This window comes from Marmota marmota, unplaced genomic scaffold (assembly GCF_001458135.2).
Source record: "Marmota marmota marmota unplaced genomic scaffold, marMar, whole genome shotgun sequence".
Classification (NCBI taxonomy): domain Eukaryota; kingdom Metazoa; phylum Chordata; class Mammalia; order Rodentia; family Sciuridae; genus Marmota; species Marmota marmota.
This window is the reverse complement of record NW_026000026.1, coordinates 48,278,595-48,303,309: the sequence shown is the minus strand read 5'-3', so window position 1 is coordinate 48,303,309 and position 24,715 is coordinate 48,278,595. Positions and strand designations below refer to the sequence as shown.

Here is a 24,715-nt window from a genome sequence, read left to right as displayed (position 1 = left end):
GGGAGGGAGGGGGGAGGGAGGAGAAGGGAAGGAAATGGAAAGGAAAGGAATATAATGGTGGGTGATGGCCTGAGATATAAAGACTTTTGAGCAAATAAACCAAAACATATCTGGCAATCTAAACAAACACTGACAAAAAGTCTAAATTGTGAGGTTTCTTTTTTAAAATTTAAACACTGAAAAAACAAAAATATGTAAATCAGAAGGTGGGTGATTGTATGATCCTTTTAATGTTCCAAAAGTGTGTTAAAACATTTGGTTCTAGACTTAGTTAAAGATGCACAAGTAAATTTCGAGGATAATTACCAAATGAATAGAAATAGCTGTCTATATTCCAAATCAGAACAGAAAAAATAATGAATAAAACTGGTGGAGGGAAAGTAAACCTTCCATCAAATGAAAAGAGGCAAGAAAATAAATGAAACAAAAGCTCAAACAAAACAGGGCAAAATAGTAACAAAAATTCCAATGGTAACAAGTGCAAATATCACAGTATTCACATAGGTCTAAAATAATTAACTTGTTGGTCTGGATTTAAAATAATGCTATTTAGAAGAGGCCCACCCAAAGCAAAAGGACTTGGAAACACTGAATGGAAAAAAGACTGAAAATAAATATACAAGGAAAATCCTCAGCCTAAGATAAGAAATCTAAGCAAGTTAATGAACAAAAATCAGAGGAGACATTTAAGGAGAAAGTGTTATTGCATAATGCAACAGTTAGTTACTTTATAAAAAGGCCCAAATCAGCAGGTAAATATAACAATTCTCAACTTCTATGTACATAATCAATTCAGCTCACATTCTCCAAAGCAAAATGTACGGAATTAAATGGAAAATGTGACAGATTTACCTCCAGGACAGGAGATTTCAAAATACTTTTAAATATATTAAGAAATAAATTTGCCCCAAAATAAGAAAGATCTGGAATATGTGAACAACAGTTTTGATCAAAATAAGCATAAATAAATCTTGGTACCAACAATTAGAAACTACAGATTCTTCTAGGCACACGTTTCTTCTCTTTCTCCCTCCTTATTTCTTTCCTTAAATATCCCTCCTCTGCCCCTTTTCTCTCTTCTACCCGATTTTTTCCCTTTCCTCCTATTCAAAAATTGTCAAGTAATAGGCCATGAAGGAAGTATAAACAAGGTTTAAACAATTAGTTTCTTGTAAACCACTTCCTTGAACAAAAAAAAAGGTTTTTTAAGTGCAATTTTTAAAAACACACTCATTTTGAAAATGAAAAAGAAAGAAATATTTTCTTAATAACTAACGTATCAAGGAGGAATCATAACAAAATGTAAAAATACTTATAATGAAATTGAAAATCTACAGAACAAAACCTAGAGGTACAGGTGAAGCAATTCTTAGAGGTAATTAGATAGCCTTAAATGCATTTTTTTTTTTTGGCTGGGGTGGAGTTGAAAAATAATGAGTCAACATTCAAATTAATAATTTAGCCCCAAATAATAAGGGCTAAGAATGTATAATAGGTAATAATAACAAAAAAAGCAAAAACTAGGGAAATCTAAAACAAGGCTACAAACACAGAAGATCAACAAAGCCAAAAGTTTGTCCTATGCAAAAGGAATGTGGAGCCATGTCTCTGGCTCAAGATGAAGGACCCCTGTCCCCTTACAATTTGACCCAGTTATACCACTTCTCAGTATATATACAAGGAGTTTAAATCAGCATACTACACTGACACACAGCCACAGGCCACATCAATGTTTATAGCAGCTTAATTCACAATAGATAAGGTATGCAATCAACCCAGGTGCCCTTCAACAGATGAATGGATGAAGAAAATGTGACACCACACACACACACACACACACACACACACACACACACACACACAGGAATATTATTCAGCAATGAAAAGTATGACTTTATGACTTCTGTTGGTAAATGGATGGATCTGGAGACTATCAGGATGGTGAAATAATCTGATAGCCCTCAAAAAACAATGGTCAAATGTTCTTTCTGATATGTGGATGTTAACACACAACAAGGGGATGGTGAGAATAGAAATTCATTGGATTATACAAAGTTGAATGAAGGGAAGAGAGGGGGACTAGGAATAGAAATGAATTGGATATAACATTCCTATATTCCTCTATGAATACACCACAGTGAAAGTCCACATAATGTACAGGATCCTAACCAGAAAAAGTTATACTCACTATACTCACGTATGTATAATATATAAAAATACACTCTACTTTTCATGTATTTCTAAAAAAAACAAATTTTAAAAAGATAGAGGACTGAGAATACATTATTTTTCTCTTCTTTCTCCAAGACCACATTAAAATGTTAGTGAAAGGATCAAAAGGGCAATGCCTTTGAGGTTGAGATAAAAAAAGGCTTTACAACTAAGCAATCAATTATTTCAAAAATGAGAAAAAAGAAGCAAACCAATGTAACAATAAATATTGTCAGAAATCAGAAAATGTGTCACACACAGACTGTCTGAATAAATAACTTACAAAACCCCCTCCAGAAAAAAAAAAAAAAAGACCATGAAAACCAAGGAAGTGAATAATCTGGGCTAAGAGAAACAGCTAATAGCCATGTATAAAGAGAAGTCCCACGTGGCAGCCAGCCGGCAGCCGTCTGTCCCATTCATAACAAACATCAGTGGGCTTCACAAAGACAGTCTTTGTGAACAAGAATGATGGAGCGCTCACGAAGCTGGAAAATATTACTGATACTGAGAAGAGGCAGAGGTTTTTATCCTCAATGTGGAAAAAAAAAATGTCATTCAGAAACTCCAGAAAAACACAGGAGAAAAAAATGTACAAGAATTCCAAAGGTCAAAAATAAGGCAAAAGAAAATTTCCCGTGATTTCCAGTACTTGTAGAATTTGAAATGATGAGTCCATTTGATCTAGACCTAACATTTTCCTTCCAGTGGCACAGGGGTTTTGATACTGGAAAGTTGTACACTGGGAATACTATTTTGTTACTGCAACTTGGGTGCATGATGCTTGTAGAATCAGGATAAGAAATGTTTAAGAATTTGACATTGGAAGGTACATATACACCAAATATAATTAGAATTCAGATTTTAAAGCTCATCAGACCTGACAAAGTTATGATCATCATTGTCATTTTGGCCAAGAAGCATTAGGCATTTCTTAAACACCAAATGCTGTACTAAAGTCTTTACAAAGATTATGGTGTGTACGTTTTCACAATAACCCCTTTAAGTTATCCACATTTTATAGATGTGGAAACTGAGGCATTAGAAATTTAAGTAATTTGCTCAAGATTTCTCACCAGTAAGCGGCAGAGCTGGGCTTCACACCCAGGAAGTCTGACTTGGGAGCGTGACACTAGCCAACAAGCTGGGTTCTTTCTAACATAAAAGCAAGGACAGAGTCAACCTCAGCAGATGGGGGAGAGAAGCAAAGAGTGCAAGTGTGCCAACTACGGCCTCCCCCACATGGTGGAATGGAGGAGATGGAGGTTTACTGATGTTCATTTGAGTCAATGATGGTAAACGAGAAAAGAATTCAAGATACTATGTGAGTAGTCAAGAGGAAAAGAAAGGAAATGGGTACTCGTGCAAGCAAAATCAATGCCAACCTTAAGTGAGCTGATTTGTCCTTTCCAATAGGGAATCCACTGGATCAAATCTAAAATCGAAGGATCAAAAAATACCTGGATGAACACTGCAGTCCCAGTGCACCTTGACAAAAGAGAAAGGGTGATGCTTCCAGGAAGCAGGATGCAGGTAGGGAGTGATCTGTAGGAATCCAGGAGAGGCTTGGAATTTTCATGACTATTTTTGTGTGTTATTTAATTTTTAAAATAAGACTTTATTATTCTAGCTACCCCTAAAAAATTTACACAAAAAGTACATTTTAAAAATCACTTCAGCTGGGTGCGGTGGCACAAGCCTGTAATCCCAATGGCTCTGGAAGCTGAGGCGGGAAGATCTCAAGTTCAAAGCCAGCCTCAGAAATGGTGAGGAGATAAGCAACTCAGTGAGACCCTGTCTCTAAACAAAATATAAAATAGGGCTGGGAGTGTGGCATAATGGTCAACTGCCCCTGAGTTCAATCCTTGGTACCAAAAATTTTAAAAAATGAAATTTCATTGTAAGAAATTGGAATCCTTGTGCATGGCTGGCAAGAATGTGACAGGGAGCAGCCATCGTGGAAACAGTATGGAGGTTTCTCAAAAATTAAACAGACATATGCTTCAGCAATTCCACTGCAGGGTATATACACCCAAAAGAACTGAAAGAGGGCCTGGCGCAGTGGTGCATGTCTATAATCCCAGTGGCTCAGGAGGTTGAGGCAGGAAGATTGCAAGTTCAAAGCCAACCTCAGTAATTTAGCAAGCCCCTATGCAAGTCATCGAGATCCTGTCTCTAAATATATATATTACAAAAAGGGCTGGGGACATGGCTCATGGTTAAGCCCCTCTGTATTTGGGGACACAGAGTTGCATAACAGCATTATTCACAGTAGTCAAAAGGTGGAAACAGTCAAACTTTGGTTGTTTGGAAGCTAAACCACAATAAAGGGGGGAGGAGAAGAAGTTCAGTACATTACACAAAGGGGAACCAAAGGAAGGGAGAGGATAGAAACAGGAAAGACAGTAGAATGAATCTAACATAATTTTCCTGTGTACACATATGAAAATACCTCAGTGAACTCCACCTTCATGCCCACCCACAAGAATGGGGTCCTAATTAGAATAAGATATATCCTATGTTTGTATAATTTTTTCAAAATGGATTCTACTCCAAAAATAACTAAGAAGAACCAAAAAAAAAAGTTTCTTTTTGTGGAAACAACCAAAGTGCCCATTGACACAGATCAACAGGTAAAACGAATGTGCTATAGACACCAACTGAATATTATTCAGTTTATAAACATGAAGGAAATTCTCATACGCTACAACTGGACAAACTTTGGAAACATCATGCTTAGTGAAACAAGCCAGTCCACAAAAGAACAGATGCTGTATGACTCACCTATATGAGGTACCTAAAGTATTCAGATTCATAAGACAGGAAGTAGAATGGTGGTTCCAGGGGCTGGGGTCCTGGGGAATAGTTTGATGAAAAAATAGTTTAATATGGGAAGATTAAAATCTAGAGAGAGAACAGAAACTAGTTAGATGGTTGTACACAATGTGTACTTCATGTCACTAAACTGCACACTTAAAAATGATTAAAATTGAAAGTTGTATGTTATTTATTTATCATAATTTTAAAAATTGTGTCCCTTGATTTCCATGAAGTCTTAAAAAAAGAAGTAATGGCATGGAATAGTTGCCTACAGTATGAGATTTTTTAACTTATTAGGACTTATGTAAATTTTTACTTTCAGGAAAACATAAGCATTGCAAAACATACTAATTCTGATCACAACCTCCAAATTTAGTATTGTTGTTGTCCTTATTTTATATTATATATGAGGGACTCAGTGGTAGAGTGCTTGCCTAGCATTCCCAAGGCCCTATGTTCCATCACCAGCCCTGAAAAAACAAACAAAAACTACTTATAAATACTACAAATTACAAAATATTATAAATATTCATGATCTCATGATATATAAAAATTATTTTACCTATCATATATAAGATAAAAAACATAAGTGTATATGTATTAAACATATATTGAAACCCTACAATGCTTTGCTATTATTGTTTTATGTAATCAATATTAATTTAAATTTACCCACATATATAAATATATGCTCAGGGGAAAATCTTACCATATTTCTTCAAGTGTCAGAAGCCATTGCTTTTGAGATGGATCCTTATTTAGACTTTCATAAATGTTTTAACATAAAAAGAATATACATCTTAGAATCAGAGAAATGCAATATCAAACAGAAAATAAACTAAAAGAGAGCCATGGACTGTGACCTTTTATCCAGAAAATTCCTTAGCCTTCGTTAGATACTAAATGGGTTTTATCTGCAGCAATTATATTCTGTGTTTGGTGGTGGGGGGCGTGTCTGTGTTTGGTTAAGAGAGAAAGACAGAGAGACAAGAAGAGACAGGAAGAAGAAGAGGAAAGGAGAAATCCACTGAGAATGAAGGGTTTCCAGTAGACCCAGAGTTTCACAAGGAATATAAATTACCCAAAGATCAAAGAGGCCACATGGCTGCAGCTCTCTCTATCAACAGTGAAGATGCATAGTACAGTCCTGAGACATGGATTGGCTGTTGCTAGGATCCATCCCATGGAAAGGGTAAAAGAAAACCATAAGAATCATGTGCTTCTCGCTGTCCAAGTTCACAGAAATAAACACAGAGTTGAGAACATGGCCAGCTCATTATTTATATCACAAATTATTTATCAAAATATATTTAGGGAGCTGGGGGTATAATTCAGTACTATATTGTATGCTTAGAATGTGCAAGACCCTGGGTTAAATCCTCAGCACACACACACAAACACACACACATACACACACACACAAAGATACTGTAAAAACAAAATGGTACAGTGGTACAGTGATTTGCTTTTTCCTGTGCCAAGGGTTTTTACTAAATCTCAGATTTGCTAAAATGAATCCAAAGGCCAATAAGTAAAAGCTATTGTTCTTTCATATTTTTCCTATAATTCAAGTTCTTCTTCAATGTGAAAGTCATAACTTCTTTATTAAATAGATTCAGAAATAAATGCATAATCTCACAGACTATATCCACTTTCTAATTACTTAACATCATAAACTTTCAATCTGCTGTCTGGACCTACAAATGAAAAGCAGAGGACCAGTTTAGTCTGAGAAATGAAAAATACCAGTAGCTGAAATTAGTTCATCAGCGTTTTGACTGATGAGAAAATGAGTCAGATTTCAATCCAGCACTCCTAGGCTAATATCTCAAGTTTATTCCTGTAGCCATTTATTCTCTGCCAGCCTGTGATGTGTTTCAAAGACTAATGAAGGTCAAGGGACACAATTTAGAATACAACACACACTACAGGAAACCTGTTAGGCCAGCCTCACTCTGCTCAGGCATGTGTTTGTAACCCTGGCAAAGGGAAGAGGCTTTAGGGCTCCAGGGTGGAGCAAGGTCCCCAGACTGCTTTGTTAATTGTATCACATGGCCAATAGACAGGAGCTAGTTTATTCTTAGGTGAATTATTTAATATTCTGAGGACTATGCTTTAAAGAGTGAAAACAGAGTTCAGAGATATGTTTAAGTGGTGACTATGAGGATGAGTCATCTCTCTGGCAGCTTTAGGGTCACTGTGAATCAGAATTCGGCAAGACACCAAAGGCTGGGACATGGGCAGGGCCAGCTAGGCAGTTACTGTGATCACCTCCTGCCTGGAGCTTCACAAGAACTGAAGGATTTGAGAAGAGGTATTTCTCTTCCATAAAAACATCTTCCTGCAGGGTTAGTTAAGCACCAAGAAGTGGAAAAATGGAACTTTAGACCTGCTGATGATCTGATGTTCCAACAGGACATGGATAATCCCCAAATGGTATTTGTGCACAAGAAATGTACTGAGGCTGCAAAATGGCTTCAATTTCTCCCTCTTACCAATGGAAACCAGCACCACTTGGTTCCTCCACATTCTGAGCAGAGATCACCGAGACACCCAATTGCTGACCGTTTGTTTCTCCCTGCCCTGATATTTCCCAGAATCAGGTAGCACAAGCCTAGGCCCTTGAGGAATTTTTCTTGCCCACTGAGGATGCTCCCAAGATTTCATGCAATAAATTTACTGGCTGCAGCAGCTAAATTCAACCATTTTCATTTAACTATAAGGGTATTCCTGGTAGGTTCCAACAGAAGTTGAGTCTCAAAAATTCAAAAAAAAAAAAAAATAGGCACAGTATAATGCTGGATCATAGATGCCAACACAGGGGTGAGAAATTAGACACTAAACAGACAGCACATTCCTCCACCTCACTTTCTAGATTATTTCAGTCCTACCGAAACCTGATGCTGCCAGGTCTTTAAATTTCTCAGGGGAAATTGGCTTTAAACACAGTGCCAGACTAAACGTTTTTGAACACCCTCCCTCAACAAAGTATCTACATGTGCTGCATAATACAGCAAAGATTTCTTCAAAATGTATAGCTGAGGGCACAAGAAAGCAATGAAAATCTTTGAGGGTTAAAACTACAGAAGAAAGTGAAAAACAGAGTCTTAATGTCAAGTTGATTCTGCTGCATCTTTGAGTATAGAGGCTGTTTTAGTCTGCTTTTTCATCTCTGTGACCAAAAGAGTTGACAAGAACAATGTAGAGGAGAAAAGGTTTATTTTGGCTTCTGGTTCCAGAGGTTCAGTCCATGATCTGTTAATTTCATAGCCCTGGGCCTGAGGTGAGGTGGAACATAATAGTGGAGGGGATGGCAGAGGAAATAAGCTCAGAACATGACTACCAGAAAACACAGAGAGCTCTGCTCACCAAAGACAAAAGATAAACTCCATAGGTGCCCCACCACCACTCCCCACAGGGACCTACTTCTTCCAGCCATATCCTACCTGCCTACAGTTAGCACATCAGTTAATTCATATCAGTGGATTAATCCACTATTAAGTTACAAGTCCTATAATCTAATTGTTTCATCGCTGAACATTCTTGCACTGTCTCACACTTGAGCTTTTGAGGGACACCTAACATCTAAACAATAACAGAGGCTAATCACATGGTAAATGAAGCTTGAGATTTGGTGGCCATGTGGACAGAGGAGATGAGACTTAATTGTCCTCAAGGAGGAAGTAGAAAATGAAACCCCACACAAATATAGGAACCTGAATGGACAATTCAGTGAAAATGCTAACTAGCATCCATCACTCTGTCCATCACGGCAGAGAGGGGAGACGCAGCAGCATAGTGCACCTGACCTTGCACTGGGGAAAGTGCTGTGCTGGAAACTCCAGAACATACAGACACACAGGGTTTGAAATGTTGGTATCTGTATAGTCAGAAAACCCTCACACTGATGAACTCATAAAGAATGGGCTCAAGAGAATGATTCCTAGAAGTACCTGTAAGACACACATTGGCTTCCGATCATCCCCTATAGTAAATTTAAGTTAAAGTTCCACTGAAGAGGGTTATGGTTCAAATAATTTTAATTTACCAAGAAATAGTGTACTCTGAGCCCAAGTAAACAGAAAAGGAGTCTTTTAAGAACTTCAGATAGTGGATAAAATGAGTCTCTTTGAGGACATTCAAAGCATATAAAAAGAAACCAAATCCAAATGGGGAAGAATACATTATCGGAATTAACAAAGCAAATTGGGATGTCCTCAGATAAAAATAAACATTGGATTTAAAATGTGCTTATTAATTAGTAAGCAAATTCGAAATATCTGATGAGGGAGCAAACTGTAATAGGGGAACTGATGGTATTCGTAGATTCAGCATTAGAGAGAAAATAGGAAAGCTGTATTTAAAAATAGGAAGATAAAAATGAGACTGTCCCTCAATCAACTTATCGGAATTCTAGAAGAATAGATGGGGAATTACAGAATGAGAAAAGATTAAGAATGGGGAAGAGACAATGTCTGAAAATATTTAAGGATTTGTCAGAATTACTGAAGGATGTGAATTTGCAGATTCAGATACACATAACACAAGCTAAATGAAAGCTGTTCCATGCCTATACATCTTAGAGTAACTATACAAAAGACAAAAAGATGATCTTGACCTTAGAAAAAAATTTAGATTACTATAAGAAAGAAAGCAAACCACCAATAGATTTCTCAACAGAAATTCCTTGAATGCTTGTAGGAGATAAATAAAACAAGCCTATAGTCCTTTAGGTGGTCATAATGAGGAAGGGACACCCCCACTTCCATGAAAACAGGATCCCTTAGGATGGAAGGGATTCAGACCTCTCAGGGTAAATAAGACAACCAGGCTAGCTCTCAGTCTGATGGCATTAACAGACACACCAGAAAATTAGGACTTAAAAAAGTGGACCAGTCTTCAAGGCTATGGAACTAAGATAGCAAGTCAGGAGTCAGGAGGCAAAGAAGTCAGTTCAGCCTTTTGAGAATATATCAGCAAAAATATCAAAAATCCAGAGAAAACAAGGTCATTAAAATCAAACCCACTGGGAGAGGACAATAATTTGCCCTATTTTAAAAATAATATTGAGGACTTTTCCAAATGATAAGGAGCAATTTCAGGTGATGAAGGATGAACACATGTTTTCAAATTACCAACAGTTGCCTTTACTTACTTATATAGTAAAACATACACCCTTAGGTGAAGATTTGTGATAGTAATAATACATGCAACACATGAAGAAGCATGATGAAGAGCCCAGGAATAATTAAAATCCCACCTCTACATGTAATAATATCAAGATATCAAGTTCCTGCCTACCTTGTATGTGCCATAAAAGCTGCACACCTTTGGCCTTTGCCTGAGCAAGACTGATACTCTGGTCAGTGCTGTCTCCATTCGTGTAAGAGCAGAAGCCTCACTCACCCATCCAATAAAGTCTTGCCTATACTTAAAAAAAACTCTGAATGTAGTTTTGTTTCCATTTTTCTGGTCCCAAGAAGCAGATTCTGGAAACAATAATCTTAAGAAACCACAAGAAAATCAAAAAGAATTTCAAAGTTAATAAGAAAACACATTCAATCTAGAATTTTATACCTAGTTAAACTATCATTTACAAATAAGAACAGAATTCATTTGTCCAAAGACAGAGAATGAGCCACTAACATATCTTCATTAGAATAACTACTAAAGAATGTCCTCTAGACAAAAGGAAATTAATCAAGAAAGTAAAAATGAGACACAAGGTGGAAAAAAAATGAGAATACGAGTAATCTTTAATAGGCATTGATGATAGAAAACAATAGCAACAATATAATGATAGTAATAATGATGGATTTTGTTGGTATAATAGTGAGAAGGTGCAGAAATATTGACCTTATTATAATGTAAGAAAAAAAAAAGGATTCTAAGAGCCTTGTGTTATTAAGGAGAAAAATGAGGACAGTATAAACTCTAGAATTGGCATATTAAAAAATGCATATTAGAATTTTAGAAGTGACATCTAATGATAGAAATAAAAAGTATAGCTTAATTTAGGTGTCTGCACCAGGGGTTTCTGCCAAAATCACAGGAACCCAGGGACATTGGACAGTAAATCACTGCTCACTCTAGAGAGATTTATACCCCAGGTTGGTGGAATTCTTCATGTATTTTATTTATGACTGTTTTCATCAGATTGTTCTTAGCTGTGATCAAAAGAAAAAAACAGGAGGAAAATTTTATTTTGGCTCATGATTTTTGAGGTTTCAATCCGTAGACAGCTGACTCTATAACTCTGAGCCCAAGGTGAGGCAGAACGTCATGATGGGAGGGGATGGTGGAGGAAAGAAGACCGGGACATAGCCCCAGGAGAGAGAGAGAGAGAGAGAGAGAGAGAGAGAGACTGAGAGAGAGAGAGAGATCTCTGTTTACGATGGACAAAATATAAACTCCAAAAAGTACATCCCCAGAGACCTATCTCCTCCAGCCACACCCTGTACTAAATACAATTATCAGGCAGTTAATCCATATCAGTCAATTAATTCACTGATTAATTTAACACTCACATAATCTAATAATTTCACCTCTGAACATTCTTGCATTGTCTTATACATAAGCTTTTGGGGGTTACCCCATATCTAAATCATAACAATGGCCATATTACTCCGTTAATTTATACGGCATTCTGTAATAGGACTCGGCACCTGGGAAATTGCGTTTCTATGTCTCACTGGCCTGACAGTGATACTATTTAATCTTCAGGCTCCTTGCTTCTACCTTTCTCTCCCTTTCCCTTCACTTCTTCTCATGATTATTCCAGTATGTGCTGTGGGGGAGGCGAGAGTGGGAGCTGGTGCAATCTCATCTTTTTTTATCATTTGGAAGAACTATATTTATTTCATTTTGAATTCCTAATCTAGTTTTAACTTTTGCATGCTCATTTGGATTTTATTTTTGCTTTAAAATACAATCTTTAACTTCTAGGCTTTCCTCTTAATTTTGTCATCTCCAGGTTTTTGTTCGTTCATTTCAACATTTATTTTAAATCTTTTTTATTTCACCTCTTTTTTCTTCATATGAGATAATAAATGATCTGACATTTAAATATTATCCCCTTTAATATTAATTTTTCAATTGCCCCATTGTTGACATTTTTTGCATGTGTTAACATTTTCACCTTTCTTAGCTATGTTTTATCCCCTTTTTCCTTGGACACTTTCTTTTCTTTCCTCATTTTAGATATACATGACAGTAGAGTGTATTTTGACATATTATCGATACATGGAGTATAATTCATTCTAATTAGAATACCATTCTTGAGGTTACATGATGTGGAATTGGTTTTTGCACTTAAGATTGTATTTTGCCCTCTGTGGAGATCCAGACACTTCTCTGACTGCAGTGGTCCCCTTGAACCCTGGGCTCTTCTGAAAGACCATCTGTATTGGTTTATGGTGCTTCCCTCAGGGACAAAGGGCACCTGGGCTTATGGAAAAGCTTACCTCAGGAGGGTCCCACTAGCCCTTCTTGGAGATGAGATCTTTAAACAGAACTTGTGAGTTTGGGGCAAATGGTGCCCACAGTTTGTCCTAGACAGGAGGAAAGAGATGCAAGAGAAGGCCTCTGTTGGCCTCTTCCCTCCTGGTCATACAGCAGAGAAATGTGGTATAGCTCAGCTGTTTTGCTCACACCTCTGTTGCTCACACTCTTTGAAAAAAATTATTTGAATATTTAAGGTATACAACATGATGCCAGGTGATAATTATAGATAATAAAATGATTACTATAATGGAAGAGATTAACATGTCTACCACCTAACATGGTTACTCATCCCTTCCTTCCCTGCCCCACCCCATAGTAAGAGCAGCAATTATCTACTCATTTGTCAAAAATCCTGAATGTCAGTATTTATTCATTTATTTTTGTAGTTCTGGGGATGGAACCCAGGGCCTCATCCATACTACGCAAGTATTCTACAACTGAGCGGCTGCCCCAGCCCCATACAATATTAGTACCTCCCATCCCCATGTTATGCAATAGATCCTTCTACTTCTTCATTCTACAGATTTACTATTTTGTGTACTTTGACCTACTTCTCCCTATTTACTGCCCTCTACCCCTGATGGCTGGTAATGACTTTTTTTTTTTTTTTTTTGGTTTTAGATTCCATGTAAGTCAGATCATCAATATTTGTCTTTCTGTGTCTAGCTTATTTTCTTTAACATAATGTTGTCCAGATTCATCCATGTTGTGGAAAATGGCAGGATCTCTTCCTATTTATTAGTTTATTTTGGTTCTAGGGATTGAACTCAGGGCTGCTTTACCACTGAGCTACATCCCTAGTCATTTTTAAGACAATGTCTCACTAAGTTGTTTGTAACCTCAATAAGCTGCTGAGGTTGGCCTCAAACTTGTGATCCTCCTGCCTTAGCTTTCCAAGCTTGCTGGGATTACAGATATGCACCACCGTGCCCATCTTCCTTTTTAAAGATGAATAATATTCCATTGTGTATGTGTATATGATTCTTTGCCCATCTGTCTGCTTTCTTATCTCTAGCAGGAATGTCCCCTGATGACCACTGGTTCCCCGCAATCAAAGAAAGCATTCACTGCTTCCCTTCTCATGGTGAGCAGATCAGGAAGGAGTTTCCTCCATGGGCCTCCCTTTCTGCCCTCTTCCTACCAGGTGATGGCCATGCTTCCAGCTTGAAGTGTTTGGCTACAGTAAGGTTTGCTTCCTATACATGTAGAGAGATTGGTTGGGAACAGGGTTTCCGTCAAACAGTGAGCTACACAGTTTCTTTCAGAAGACTCTAGCTCTGGAAATGATGTTGAATCTCCTTTGTTGCTCCCTCAGGAACCACATGGGAATCAAAAAGATAAATCAAGAAAAGATCAAGCATCCCCGTTCTTCAGATCTGCAGCAGATGCTGATGGCTTCCTGTACATCTAATACCATCACAGCAGCATGCGATGACAATATCCTCCTGCAAGCAACCCAACATACTCTCATAGACTGGGAACTCCATGTCCCAGGAGTGACCATGGCCACAATGTTTGAGGTGGCAGATGAATCTACAAGCCCCCTGGTCTTTGGGTATGGTTACTCTGGAAATCTTCTATTTTGTCTCCCATGACCTTCAACAGGACCAAGTCACACTGGTGGTAACTGGTGGTAACTCTTAACAATTAGTCCTATATGGACTCCCTTCCCTTTCTTCTTCCCCCGTCCACTTCCACAGATTCCTGGAATCATTTCCCAATAAGTCACATGCACAGAAATCCTTGAATCAGGGTGGGGTGGCTTTGAGGAGAGGCCAACTTAGATGCCTGGGTTCTCTAGCCAAATACCTCCTTTAACCTTATATATCCTCCCAACTGACTGAGAACCAGGTTTCAGGCGGCTTGGCCCATGGCCCATCTTCTCTTCTTATATGGCTGTCCCCATCCTGTTCCTCACATGTGACCAACAAGGTTCCACAAAGCCCACACCCTTGTGGAGTCCTAGTGTGGTCTGCTGTGGACCATATTAACTTGGCTTCTCAGGTTTAGGAAGAGCCCTGTCCTGAAGTTTCAGCATCAGCAGACTTTAAGTAAACCAGAGTGAAGCCAATAGGCACTTTTATCCCTCAATTAGAAAGAGGCCAGTGTGAGGCTTCCAGAGAAGGACCTTTTCTGGCAGGCCCTCATTGACTACATGAGAGTTGAATTTTAGAAAGTTTATAGTTTGAGATCTTATTTCTTCTATTTCCAAGGTCACAGCAAAGTGCCAGTGCACCAGAATCTATAGCCTCCTAACTCTGGTGGCCCTAGGGTGGATTAATGTCAGAGTCTCCATCTCTTTTGGGGAAAGGGGTTTCCTTTTCCTACACCTGGTTTGGTTTCTACCACCTAGACATGCCCTTACAAATGCCTTTTCTCCTTCTTGGTACGTATATCTTATTTTCCATGCCCTTTCTCTTACAGCTCACTAAGGATACAGATGCCTGGATTGATATGGCAATGGCAGGCTCCCAGATACAGCTGCAAAACATAAATGGAAATTCCTCTCTGTGGTTATTTATGAAAGGAGATGGTGGTACCAATGAAAGCACTTGTGATAAACAGGGCCAAGGTTTGGAGGGTGTGAATCATACTCTTGGGATCAGCCATTGAGACTATCATAGCTCTTTTTCATTTCTGCCATCCTGGAACATAATTTCTGATGAGTTCAAAGAAACCACTTGCAATGTTGCTCTGAAGACTGCCTCTAGTTACCACTGGAGCACAGAATTTGGCAGAGCAGCGAGACTGAAGCAAATAAGAAACACTGAAACTCTTTTACTAACATGTGACTCAATATCTGGACAACTTAAACATTTTGATCAAGGGATACAAGGGCAGAGTCTAGAGACTCACCTGTATTTGGATTTATGATCTCCTAAAATAAGCCCCAGCCCTACTCTGCCTTAATGTCCAATCCTGGTCTCATAAGGAGAATGCTGGGAAGTACACAAACTCAACAGAGTGTGTACTTAGCGAGTCAGGTTAGTGGGGTCCACCTAGAAACAACAAATATGAGTGGAGGTCACCTAGGATCATATTACATTTAAATTACACTAAAATGTTGTATCAACATGAGAAAACAACCCTCCTCCCTTCTTGAGATGTATGAAATCCACGTGGATTCCTGGAATCCACTCAAATTAGGCTGACAGGTGGAGTTGAGGGGGCAGATTTGGGATGTGCATACAAAGAAACCAGTCTGATCCCCTTATCCATCCACTAAAGTGAACCTAATCTTCAGTGAGTCAAGCTGGCTCTCTATATGCTTCACCATGCTTGGTTTCTCAGAAACACATGTCACACAGCAGATTCCTCCTCTGTGAGATCCTTCCTTCCATGATTCTACTGGCTGCACCTGTGCCCATCTCTTCTGCCCCTTCTAGTATTTTCCATTCCACTCTATTCTAGGCCCTCTGCTCTGCCTTTAAGTACGGGCTTTAAATTCTTTTCTAACTCATCTTCTTCCTCTAGATCATGGAGCCACCTCCCACCATATTCCCATGATCATGAGACTATCAAAGTCAAGGCACACCAGACCCCCTGCTGGTCTGGTTTCTCACCCTTCCTGTGCTGATGAACTGGCCCACCATCCATCCACTGTCTGAGCCCCAGCCCTGTGAGCATGTTTATCATTACCCCCTTTACACCATTAAAATGCAATCATTGATGAGTCCAGCTGATTCTTCTCCCTGGTCACCCTAGACTGAGCTATCAACATCCCTTACTTGGGGTACTCCAACAGCCTTCCAGCACCTTCCCTACATTCATATGTGGCTAGTGCAGCAGCCACAGGGATCTTTCAGAAATAGAAACAACTTTGTGTCACCTCTGAATAAGTTCTTGCAGTGACAATGCTCCTGGGCCACAGACCAAAGACCTCAGGGTAGCTTACAAGCCTAGTATTAGCCAACCTCTGTTTAATTCTCTACGTCAACTCTTGACAGCACCCCCAAATTCTCTGAGCTCCAGCCTTACCAGCTACTTTTGGCTTTTTCAAATTAAGAACTATTTATTCATGACCCATAGGTTTAAAAAAAAATCTTGCTCCATTCTGAAGGGAACTAAAAACTAAGAGTCTCCATGGTTTACATCATGTACAATAAGGCTCCAGGGCTTAGCTCTCCATATAGCCTCATAGCCACAGATGGGAACCCAGAGCCAAAGTTAGGATGAGCAATCAGCTCACAGGTGGCCAGAGGGTGATGGTCTGACTTGCATGGGTCTCCTTCACTTACCTCAGTCCCCACCATTCCCCATTTTTATTTTGATGGCTTATTTAGATATTTTAGTTAATTATGTGGTCTCTTTATTTGCTGTATTTGTTCCCTGAGCTGTATCTGACCTTGTATATCTGCTGTATTTCTGTGACCATCTAAATTTGTTCCCTGGGTAGATATACTACAATCTCTACTTCCCTGATCTACGGAGAAAACAACTATATAAAATAAAACTGCTCTCCCTGGATACTGTAGCTCTACTTTGCTTGTAATGAAAGAGCCTCATAAAATTCCATCAACCCAGTCACCCAATAAATATGCAATGAACACCCCTCTTGCTCTGGGTGCTATTCTCAGTGCTGGGTGGGACACCAGGGAACCATCCAGAAGAAGCCTCTGCCTTTGTGAAGCTTATATTGTAATGGGAGGAAGCTGGTGAATTTAATAAGGGAGTGATAGAGATAAGAACCATAGAGAAGGTAGTATAGGATGAGGAAATTGGGAGAGCCATGGAGGCTGGGGGAGGTATTTTCAGTGGGCGTTTCTGGGGATGGTGTTCATTGCTTCTATGAGAACTTTGCACCTCTTATCAGGAGCAGAAGTACATGAGCCTCTTATGAGTTCCTGGTCTATTTTTACTGCTTGGACACTGTGAGTCATGCTACTGATTGAGTCTCTCAGCATTGCTGCTGCTGAGCTCACAGCTAGCTCCAGACCTCAAAACATATATTTGGGGGACTGACCGCCCCCTGGTTTAATTCCATTTCTTTCCTAATCTTGTCCTTTCAATTTGTTAGCATCTCCTATGTATTTGGTTAATCAGTCTTGTCATATTGCCTTGTGTCTTTGTCTTGCTTTGGGTGATAAATGCCAGGCATAAGCAGCCCATTCCCCAGCTATATTATCATGCACTAGCAAGCCTTTTTCTGGCAAAAGAAGCCAACCCTCCTCCAATCTCTTCAATAAAGAGCAGACATGAGGAAAGGATGACAGCCCAGTTTGCTCACCAGCTTCTGTTGCAGATAACAATGCGTCCAAGACCAAGACCCTGAATCTAACAGTTCATGTATCCAGAATAAAGGGTCCTTGAATCTTGGAAAACAATCGTGATGGGCTTCATGCTGCAATGTTTTGAATGATCACTGGATACAATTTCATCAAAGCAACGTTTTGAATGATCACTAGGTACAATTTCATCAAAGTTCATTCCCACTAAAAATCTTTCCATGTCAAAATTTAAAGTAGGTAAATATAAATACAAAAACTAAACTCTCTTGAATATGTTTTCTAGATATATCAGAAGCGTGTGTCTGATAACATAGTTATAACATGGTACTTTTATCATATCAAATTGACCTTTGCATTTTATCACCTTTAATGGAAAGTGCAGCTCCATTGGCCTACATACCTTCCTCATCAAGGCCAAATGCCCTGTAGCTGTTGTAGTATGCATTGAATCTGGGAAAATGAACTGGTATTTTTTTAATGCAGGTTTGGGTGGCACATCCACAGAATAATGCTTATTCTTAAAAGTCACTAAAATAGCTGTCAGGGTCAAATGAATTTTTTCAAAGCCATGTTCTTTCCCTGCAGGGTCTACAGGGAAATATTTGTTGGTGAGGACTTTTAAGATCCTGTCTTCCTGAGAGTCATTACAGCTCTGCCTGGGAGTGAGTCATCCTGAAGGAGCTGAGATGCTCTGAATCAGGGTAGCAACAGCCATGCACAAGCAAAGCCATTTCCCAAGTGGCATTGCCTTTCAGTGTGACACAACAACCCCTGCTCTGCACTTGTCCTGGGACAGAATTCACTTAGTGATGAGGATATAAGTGGATGATGCAGAACAGGCCTACTATTTTAGCAAGGCTAACAATTCCTCTATCCAGAGTGGTGCTTAAGACTTCCCAGAAACTGGCCCTGAGATGAGAATTTGTGCACAGATATAGTCATTTCCAGGTATCCTTGGGGAATTAGTCCCAGCATCCCCTGTGGATACCACAATCTGTGGATGGATACTCAAGTCCCTCGTATAAAATAGCATAGTATTTGCACACCTATGCACATCATTCCATATACTTTAAATCATCTCTATATTACTAATAATATGTAATATAATGTAAATGCTAGGTATACAGTTATTGTTCTATACTGTTTAGGGAATGATGACAAGGAAATGATTCATATATGTTTAGTACAGAAAAGTTCTTTTTCTGAATATTTTTAATCCACAGTTGGTTGAATCTACTAATGTGGGACATGCAGATACAGAGGACCTATTGCAATTTATTTGAGAGATATTTCCAGAAAGCACTGTAGAGATAGGTAGTGGTAAGTAAGGTAGGGAATAGAGAGAAGCCAAGCAAGTGTGTGTTGTTAAGTCAGTTTCTAATGCAGGCAGCTGGGGCTCAACCCTTCAGTGGAAGTCTGGGTGGTTATGTAAGAACAAGCACTCGGAGTCATTCCACGGAGGGGTCAGAAAGCGAGACATTTTTCCACCACCTCCTGCCTATCCTTGGTCAAGTTCTGATTAGAGTGGCATTCACCCTCTAGCCCTTGTAGATTGCCCTAGGGTAGGCTGAGCAGTCTCCCACTGCTGGAAATGAGTGCCCAAGTAGAAAGTCACAGGTGATGGTTATAAGAAACACTGGGCTTACAGAGGTAAACACAGAAAATTTAAACGAGGGCACCAGCCTTATTTGATGGTGAATAAAACTCTCCTGCATGAGACAGCACAAATGGATTCTCCTTTAAGGGACAGCCTATTGCATGATGGAAATATAATACCAGAGGCACATTGTCCAAACCATGTACAATTATGCATATCATGGTCATCTAAAGTGGACATTTTGTCACCACCACCACCACCACTTTCAGAAGTGACAAGTGAGGTTCAGAGATATAAAACAAATTTCTGATGGCTCAACAGATAGAGAGTGGCAATGTCAAAGGTAAACCACACCAGTCTGTCCTCAGATCCTCTGTCCCCAATCTTGGATCCCTGCAGTTTCCCATTAGAAATTTACTTGGCTGAAATGGACTATGTACAGCATAGCTTAGGGCCTGGAATAAGCCTGACAGATGTCCACTGGAATCCAGTAGATTAGTGGGAAAAGTCTTCACTAGCTCTGCTGTTTCCCAGCTTCGCATCCAGGATATTAAGCTTAGCCTGGACCTGGCCATGACCCAGGGCTATAAATTCAAGGATGATGTGATATATGCAGAATCCACATTTTCGGTCCCATTGGAATAGTCATTTTCAAGAGTTTGAATCTATTATATATAGAAGTACATTGTTCAAAGAAATGCACATACTACATATATAAAGCATAAAATAAACTATGATATAAAAATAGATGAAATATACAAATGTATATTTACATAGGTAGAGAGATGGACAGATGCATTTTCCTAAAAGCATCCAATTTTTTCAGCATGCTTGCTAGTTGGAAGCAATCTCATTTCTCTTTGTTCTGTTTTGTTATTGTTGTATGCGTGTGTGTGTGTGTGTGTGTGTGTGTGTGGTAGGTTAGTAAGCCACCCCACTCCAATTTTCAATTTTTCTTTACTAATTAAAAAACTCTCCCTGAGGGCTCCTCTGGAGTCATACACACTTTGACTATCAGTGTCAGATCATGAGTGCAATTTGTTTTGCTTTATAGGAAATAGATCTTCCATAGCACAGGATTTGGAATATAAATTCCACACTTTAACTATATTCTTCAGTCAGGCAGGGCACTGATGTTCTAAAAGACCAGGCTGATAGGATCAACAATTATTAGCTAAGCATTTTATGGAGTCAGATGTGGAAATTGTATCTAATGAAGGACATCACGGTGCTTGTCAGGGCAGTAGATTAGGATTTTATGTTCTGAAATGGGTGTGGCACCCATCACTTAAATTAAGACACAGGCAAAAAATAAATGACATATCTTGGGTCTTAAATGTCCTTCAAAGTCCCATGAATATAAGGCTTGGTTACCAGCCTGTGGCACTGCTGGAAGGTGGCATAACCTTTAGGAGGTTGAGCCTTACGGAAGAAAGGTCACCAGGAGTTAGGTCACTTGAAGAGGATATTCAGGCCCCAGCACCTCTGAAACTATGAGTCAAAATAAACCCTCATTCCTTATAAGTTGTTTATCTCAGGTGTTTTGTCACCGTGATAGAAAACTAAAGTAGTATATTCATTTGCCAATTAGAAAGATCAGATTTTCTAAGTTGATATGAAATGCCCCAATGTTCTTGGAAACTCATGGAAAAGAATAAAAATAGAACTCGATAGAAAGGCATTTTGTCCTTTCTTTTGTAGCATCTAAGGGCTTTTGATTTTTTTCTGCCACTTTCTATCGATAGCATCTTACAATTGTATTTATTCATTTTTAAAGACGTAAGAGTCACATTTGGCATCATTTTATGTGCCATTTGTGAGATACGATTGAGCGAATCAAACATCCCCTAGAGGAGCAGGGATGAGAGCACGTTCCAGTGTTTTTGCCTGCACAGATCTGAAGACATTGGCTCCTGAGCTCCTGAGTCTTTGGCAGCAAACCCATGCTCAGGAAGGGGTTGCCTGGCCTTCTGCTTTTTTTTCCCCTTTTCCTGATGCACACATCTTTTGGTCATTTCATTTTACAACCCACTAAATCTGGAGAGATGAGTGAGTGCCGAGAGAGAGTGATCACAGTTCTTCTAAAGGCAGCAATACATATTAGAAATAGGCTTTGCCCAGAATCATTAAAGTTAATGGCATGATTTACAGGGCATCCATTATCTCCACTCTCTCAGTTGGCAATCAGGAGCCAGCTTTATATGTACTTATATCAACTATTCATGTATTTTTTTCATTGTGTGTCACAGAAGTTTTCAATGATAGAAAAGGGTCAATTCTTGCTTTACCTTGAAGGCTTCTTGTCCTTGCCTTCTCTCCCACCAGCAAGCCCTCTCTGCCTGGTTTAGGCAAAGATTTAGCCAGGATTTTCTGCAAAGCTAGTGAATCTGGATGGGGACCAAGTCACCCTGTACATGTCACTCCTAATCAACATCAAGTGCCATAAAGGTTTATGCCCTACAGGCCAGCACTTGTTGGCAGTTCTCCACTTTCATAGGTAAATATCCTCACCATAATTTATAGAAGTCATGCAGCATAGCCTTGCTGGGCAGCAGAGGTGGGTGGTGGTGAAAGGGAACGAATTACCATCCAATACCCGCCTGAAGTAACTGTGTGTTAGTACAGTTAGAAATAATAAGAGAACCAAAAGCCTTGTTTCTTGTTCTTCTGACACTCGTGGATGAATTAGACCAGCAAAGATTGCCATCTCTCCTCATGCCTATCAAAGGTCCACTGATTGGGACTGCCATGTAGAAAACAACGTGGAGGGTCCTCAAAAATGTAAAAACAGAACTACTGTATGATCCAGAAATCTCACTTCTGGATATAGGTTTAAAAGAATTAAAATCAGGATCGGGAAAAACATCTGTATTCCCATTTTCATGGCAGCACAATTCACAGTAAGCATGGTATGAAATCAAACAAAGTGTCCATCAGTGGATAAGTGGATAAAGAAAATATGATATAGAGACCGAGTAGAATATTACTAGCCTTTAAAAGAAGGAGATTCTGACATTTACGACATGGAACCTGGAAGACATTAAGTGAAATAAAACAGACACCAAAAGACTATATACATGATAGGAAGAGTCAATGAAGAAACTCAGAAGCTGAGACTAGAATGGTGATTGCCAGGATCTGGGACCAGGGAGCAGAAAACAGGGAGATGATGTTCAAAGGACACAGAGATTTACTTATATATAAAAATGAGTAAGTCCTAGAGATCTACTGTATTAGTGTCTATGGTTAATAACACTGTACTATATCCTCAAAAATTTGCCAAGAGAGCAGATCACATGTTAAGCATTCTAATCACAAATAAAAATTAATAAACAGAGCAGAAGGAAGTTTTTGGGTGTGATGGATAAGTTTATGGTATAGATTGTGTTGATGGATTCAGGTGTGTATATGTATCTTCAAACTCAGAAAACTGTATACAACGTATACAACAACTTCTTGGATGTTAATCATGCCTCAATAAAAATGTGTTGCTTTGTGGCTTATTTTTATTTTATTTTTTTTTAGTACACTGACTAGATGCTTCCTTAAGATGCAGGCTGCTATGGTACCACCATGTGGGGGAACCACCCAGGAGTGAGAGCTGTGAGGACTTTAGATGTTTATTTAAATAAACTGTTGGTCTATCAAGTTGACCCTAAAGTCTGCCCTGAACAAGAGTCTGTAAAATCACCGATCTGGACCACCCAGCCTGGAAAAGGCACTTACTATTAGTATTTAGACATCTTTTTCCCTCTGGCTCTAGCAGCAGTGAATCTACAGATCACTTTATGAAATCAAAATAATACAGTTTGGGCCTTAAACCTTAGTCCCCCAAAGGCTCAGGCAGTCAAGGTTGGTTGCCAGCCTGTACTGCTGCTGGTAGGTGGTGGGAAGTCAGGTTACTGGGGAATGCCCATGAAGGGGACATTGGAATCCTGCCCCCTTTCTCTCTCTCTCTCTCTCTCTCTCTCTCTTTCCTGGCTGCCATGAGGTGAGCAGCCTCCTCTGCCATGCTCTCCTAACATGACTTGCTGTGCTGCTACAGGCCCAAAACCTAGGGTCCAAACAACCACAGACTGAAACATTCCAAACCACTAGTCAAAATAAACCTTTCTTTCTTTTAAGTTGATTTATCTCTAGTATTCGTCACAGTGGAAGAAAACTGACTAACACAATCTGCTCTGGAGTCATAAGCTAACTTCTGCTTTTCAGCTCCTGCTGAGATTCTTCTCCAGCTCCAGGTGTTTCTTTTGAACAACAATGGTCCCCACTGTTGTCTCAAAGCCTCTAAATCTGTTTGACTTTGGGCAGAGCCTTTTCCCTGAAGAAATTTTGCTTTTATGAAACCACCCACACTTACTATATCAACTATAGACTGTACTAGTGTCTGTAGTTAATAACACTGTACTGTGTCTATAGTTAATAACCTGGTGTGCACTGTGGAACACGGTAGGAAGACAAGGCCTGTCCCCTTTCCTGACCAGGTGGTACATCTCTTACTGTCCTTCTGAAATCTAAGAAATCTTACTCATGATTAAAAAACAGAAAGAAAACTGAAGTAAAAGAAAGGAAGTAAACTTGCTTGACCTACAGGGCCTACATATAGATCATCTCAGGTATTTTCATATATATATAAGAATAGAACAATAAAATTCAGATAAAATCCCATGCTTCTAAGAAAATGAGCTAGCAGTGAGATATTAATGAAGTGGACTGTGTTAATGCTACTTTTAAGATACCAAAAGACTCTTTAATAAACTCTGTAAGGCTGGATCTAGGTTGAAAAAAAAATCAAAAGCATCAAGATTTTTTTGGAGAAGTGGGGAGATGTAGGAATTGAAAATTAGAATTTGATTATAAATTATATCACTGAAGACAAAATAAGTGTGGAAAATATTTTAAATATCTAAAGTAGAAAGCAAACATACCCCTGCCCAACCCTGCTAGGAGTGTTTTGATAGTGTTTTCATTTAATATCAAATAAAATACCCCACTGGTATGTGTGAGGGACAATCTCTAATGTGTTTATTCCAGTTTGAGGTTGGTCATCCATTTGGTATGTCTCAGAGGAAGGGAGTGTATTGAGACTGCCCTCTGCATCCTCCTCCCCCATAAATAGAAGATCTAGTAAATTAATAAATAAAACTAATGTTCGCTAGTATGGTGCTATGTACTTTCCCATGTACCAGTTCTACGGGATCACCTTGACAGTCCCAGGTACATGAATTATGATGACTATTTTACAGATGAGGAAACAGATGAGCAGAGAAGCCAGTCTCTTGCTCAAAGTTACAAGCCCAGTTATTAACAATTATACCCAGGTTTTCCAATGCTAAGGCCTAGGTTCATTCCACGT

The 24,715-nt window shown here is 39.1% G+C and overlaps 1 protein-coding gene across 5 annotated transcripts in view; it reads right to left on the bottom strand.

The window, feature by feature from the left end:
- Positions 1-24,715, bottom strand: part of LOC107147488 (synapse differentiation-inducing gene protein 1) — a 175,002-nt gene that overhangs the window by 117,911 nt on the left and 32,376 nt on the right. The window contains exon 1 of one of the 5 annotated variants that reach the window (XM_048811391.1): positions 4,996-5,017. The exons of the other annotated variants lie outside the window; for them this stretch is intronic. The gene's annotated coding sequence lies outside the window, so the exon portion shown is untranslated. Of the gene's footprint in view, positions 1-4,995; positions 5,018-24,715 lie in introns of those variants that run through there. 5 annotated transcript variants of the gene reach the window in all.